We start from the raw sequence: 5,000 nt of genomic DNA, 5'->3' as shown, positions 1-5,000 counted from the left end.
ACCCATTGACCACCTGCTCGAGGACTGCCCGAATAGCGACGTCAGTATCCTCTCTGGAGAGAATGAGAGGTGCATGTGGCATTGGAAAGACGAGATTGATAGGGCATTCTTTGTGTAGCAAAAGGCCACTTCTTGAAGGGGATCCCACTTCAGGTCTTCTGCGGTGTACTTGAGGGAGACGTAGAGGAGGCTAAGAATGTCAGGAATGGCTAGCAGTAAACAGTGGTAATCGGTGATTATACCCAATAATTTTTGTAGTGCATTTTACTTCGAGGGAGTGGGGAAGTTCTGAACAGCTGGTACCATCACAGGGAGGGGAAGGCCTCCTTCAGGAGAGATTTAGTGCCCTAAAAAAGATACTTAGGTGGCTCCAAAGGTACACTTGTCATACTGGAAAACAAGGCCATTCTTCTATAGGTTGTCGAGCAAGATGCGTAGATGACAGAGGCCTTCGTCGTACGAGGAAGAGAGCACAAGTATGTAATCCACGTAGTATACACAGAAGGGGAGCTCCCCTAAGAGGCCATGCATGAGACATTGAAAGTCACCCTAGCACCACGAAGGCCAAAACAGGAGTAATTGAAGGTGTATGTAACAAATAGGGGGGGGGGGGCGGTTGCTGATGGTGGTCTTCGGGATTTCTTCTGGGTTCATGGCCACCTGGAAATAACCCTTCAGAAGATCAAGCATGAAGAAAACCTTTGCTTAATAGAAGTAGGAGGTCACGTCAGGGATGGCTGCAAGGGGGTAGTGATCCGGTTGTCTATTTATGTTCAGCGCCTGCAATCCCCACATTGACGCCGAGAGCCATCTTTCTTTAGGACAATGTGTATGAGTGACGATCATGGCTTTGAAGCCTTCTGGCAAACTCCTATTTTTTCCTTTATCTGGCGAACCTTTGTTTAGCGGGTGCTAATGATCTGGTGTTAGATGTCTGAATCTGACGAACACTGGGTGGACCGTCCTCTTGATATGGAAATATGGGTATAGGCATCCCTGGGTGAGCTGTTTTGGAGAGTGAGGTTGTAGGTAGTGGTGTGGAGAGGTGTTGGGGAGTATGAATCCACGTTGACTATCTGTCGGTAAGCTACATCGACCAGGAGTTGGAAGTTTGAGAATAAATCTGTACCAAGGGTTGGCCAAGTAATGCCAACAACGAAAAACTTCCAAATATACTTGGCACTTACATATGACAATGTCAAAATTTCATAATTATGATTGGGTATCGCAGATCCGTTGACAACTAAAATGAGAATGTCAGCAGATTTAGCAAATTATGTCGTGCCCAGGAGAGTGGTCTTGGCAGAAGAGAATAGAAAGGAGCAATGTCTACACTAAAATTGCACTCACATATCTGGTGACATGTAAAAAGAAATAATTGGTGACATGGAAGGACAAAGCCGCAGGACATAGACTACTTACAAGTTTTATAGCCACTGACAACCATTCACTCATTTCTTTTCAGCAGCCCCGATTTTGGCGTGGTAGTAGCATAACTGTGGTTGATGGGCTTCCGTAAGCGGGTGAAGAGGGTGGTGGTATTGGTGTATGCATAGGATGGTAAATGTGGGAGGTGGACAGATTTGTAGTCGCTCAGGCATGTTACAAGGTGGGCGTCTCTTTCATACAACATTCACATCAGCTTCAGTCACTGTTGAGTATTTAACCACTTTGTCAGAAGTGAAGGCCTTGATGGATGTCTGCAACGTGGTAAACTGTCTGTCCATAATGGCATCGATTTTGGTCATCAGGTCCTTCATGGGCAAAATATCTACTTTGAGGATGGCCGCAACGTTGAGGTTCTGGTAGGCGCTGCACTCAAAGGGTATGGAGTAGATGCGTTTGCTGTAGGTTGCATGTGAGCAATACTGGTCATATCCTTTTGGACGAGCGAAGCCTTTTGGTCTCACAACGGTTTTTGAGAGAGCTGAAAAACCTTATCTATGTGGGTGGCTGGTAATGGCAAATACTGCTCAGGGAGGTATGATGTTAGGTCTTCTTACATCAGGGTGAAGTCACCTTGCTTGCACAGACAGTCAAAGACTTCCAGGTTAATGTCCCCAGTAAAGGCATGCAAGAACATAATATGCTTTGGTTCATGACTGAGTCACAACCTTGATGAAAAGCTTTACTTCACCATGCAATGACCAGGAATAATACTTTTCTGCTTGTGAAGGGCGATAGTTTCATTGAGGTGGCGTCTGCTGAAGAAGCTGGCTCGGTGGCCAGCATATCTAAAAAGTAAGGTACAGAAGTGAGGAGAGCAGGCGGGAGATAATGGACACTCAGCTGGTCACAAATACAAAAATATAGTCAGTTAGATGTTAACTGAGAGATGGCGTGAATGCAACTAACTTTATTTCAACAGACAACAAGCTTTTATAAAAATAGTTTCAGTGAAAGAAGGTCACATAAATTTGAAAATATTGATAAAACTACATACAGGCATTAACAGGATATAGGTGTGAGAGGATATCGATAAAGAAAACATAAACAGAATTACCGCTATAGTATATGAGCGTATGTGATACATGTGCGGTAATATATATATATATATATATATATATATATATATATATATATATATATATATATATATATATATATATATATATATATATATATATATATATATATATATATCTATATATATATATATATATATATATATATATATATATATATATATATATATATATATATATATATATATATATATATATATGTGTGTGTGTGTGTGTGTGTGTGTGTGTGTGAGTGTGTGTGTGCCTGTGTCTGTGTGTATGTGTGTTGCTTCATATATTTATGTTACTTAATGATAAGGAAAATATTTCATCTAGACATTTGAAGCTTTATATTTCTTATAAATCACCATAGATATATATTCATGGAATATTTTCAAATATCCATAGAAATAAAAATGTGTTGGAGCTCTATCTTTGTAAAAAGTGCATTTAAAATGGCTTCCATTGAATAGTGAAAAAAAAAGATATTTTTCATCTGAGGAACCAAATTTCAATTTTTTACTTATTCCCTAAATATTCCATTCACGACGATTGACCTTTTTATACAGATATTTCGTTGCTTCAGTAATGGAATTTTCTCTTCCCTTCGAACCCTTAAAAGCAAAAAAAGAAAACGTGCAGTTTTTTGACACTCGGTATAATGAAAAAAATGTACTTTGTCTCGTATGGAGAGCAATATTTCTTTTTATTTTCTATAATACAACGTGGAATAGAAATGGACATTTAATTAATCCACTTTGCCTATATACCTGCCTTTATTCCTTTTTTTTTTTGTCTAACTCTGAATATTTCATTGAGAATAACACATTAGCAGCCACTTATTATTTAAATTATTCTCTCTCTCTCTCTCTCTCTCTCTCTCTCTCTCTCTCTCTCTCTCTCTCTCTCTCTCTCTCTCTCTCTCTCTCTCTCTCTCTCTCTCTCTCTCTCTCTCTCTCTCTCTCAATAAAAAATTGTACAAATTAGACGGAGTACACTTAAGTGAAGAAGGCAAAAGAGTACATGAAAAAACCAGACCCTTAGAAAATCATCAAACAAGCTATAGAGAATGTTTGCAGAAAACTTGGATAATGCAGATAGAAGTAAAACTAACACATTAGTAATCCAGGGAAACTAGCAAAGCCACAGAGGAAGAGGAAAACGATAGAAAATTTTCTAAAAGTGGCACAATTCAATAATCAGTCAGTTCCAAAGATAATGGAGAGCATTAGGCCAATGATAGCAAGTGGGACCCTAGTTGTCATAGGAATTACCGAGACCTTGTTTAAAAAAAAATTAAAATAAAAATATCGAACAATGAGAAACCCAAGGTTTCGAACTTTACAACGTGGAGGAGTAATTTATTTTTTATTTTTTGTTTGCCAAATCATAAGAGAGAGAGAGAGAGAGAGAGAGAGAGAGAGAGAGAGAGAGAGAGAGAGAGAGAGAGAGAGAGAGAGAGAGAGAGAGAGGTAGTTAGTGTATCGGTTGTTTGTTGTGAGAAAGACTGTTGGTTTGAATGAGACTTTGTTTATGTTTTTAGCTAGGTTTCGACAGTGGTGAACGTCTTGGGTGAATGGCTTTTTTATTTGACTGCAGCAAGGGGCAATATTGTGAATGCTGGATTTACTTCATTATTATTTTACCAGCGTGGAAGTGATTATTCATTTTCTGAGTAAGTACAGTTTTTCTTTATAATTGCGTGTCGTGATTGTGAATGATAGGAAAAGTTTATTATTTTTCTTTGATTATAGTGCGATAATTTAGTTAGCTAGGAGTGTTCTTAGGTGTTTTTCTTTTTTTTTATTTTTGCAGGCTGTAAGTCCTCCTTTGAAGAGGTTTTCTTGGAATGTAAAATTGTTTGTTGGTGACCTGGCTCACAATAAGGAACTGGATACTACTCTTCAGATTTAGTTAAATGTTGATGACCCGGACCGAATGATATTCCCATCGCTGTTGATGATGATGTTTATGACGATGATGATGATGAGGATGATAACTACCACCCAATCAGCGAGGCAGTTGTGGAAAATTGCCACACTGTTTAATCTGTTGACTACAAAGCTGTGATAGTGGTATTTTGCCGTAAAAGACAGTCGGCTTTGTGTTGAGGACAGTGTTGATGTCTGATAAAAGACATATTTAATGTTGGTGTTGATGTGCGGGTAAATTTAAATTTGTTGGGTTTTTTTGGGGGGTTTATATGAATGGTGTTTTGGTTATTATATATTTAGTTAAGTTTTGATTAGTTTTAAGTGTTTATTTTGATTGTGGATGGTTTATGATTTATTTTTAGTTCTAAGAAATATAGTTTTAAGGATATGTTTTGTTTTTATGTCCTTTTTGTCCAAGAGTCCAGTTTATGATAACGTAAGGGGAAAGTTTGTATTGAAGAGAAATTTATCAGTTAACATGATTCAAGAGCGTGGGGTTAGTTCTTGCGACATCCCGCCACACCAAGAGGGATTACCTTATCAAAAAAGGAGGAGGGTTGAA

This window comes from Palaemon carinicauda, chromosome 14 (assembly GCF_036898095.1).
Source record: "Palaemon carinicauda isolate YSFRI2023 chromosome 14, ASM3689809v2, whole genome shotgun sequence".
Classification (NCBI taxonomy): Eukaryota; Metazoa; Arthropoda; class Malacostraca; order Decapoda; family Palaemonidae; genus Palaemon; species Palaemon carinicauda.
This window is presented reverse-complemented; position numbering follows the sequence as displayed.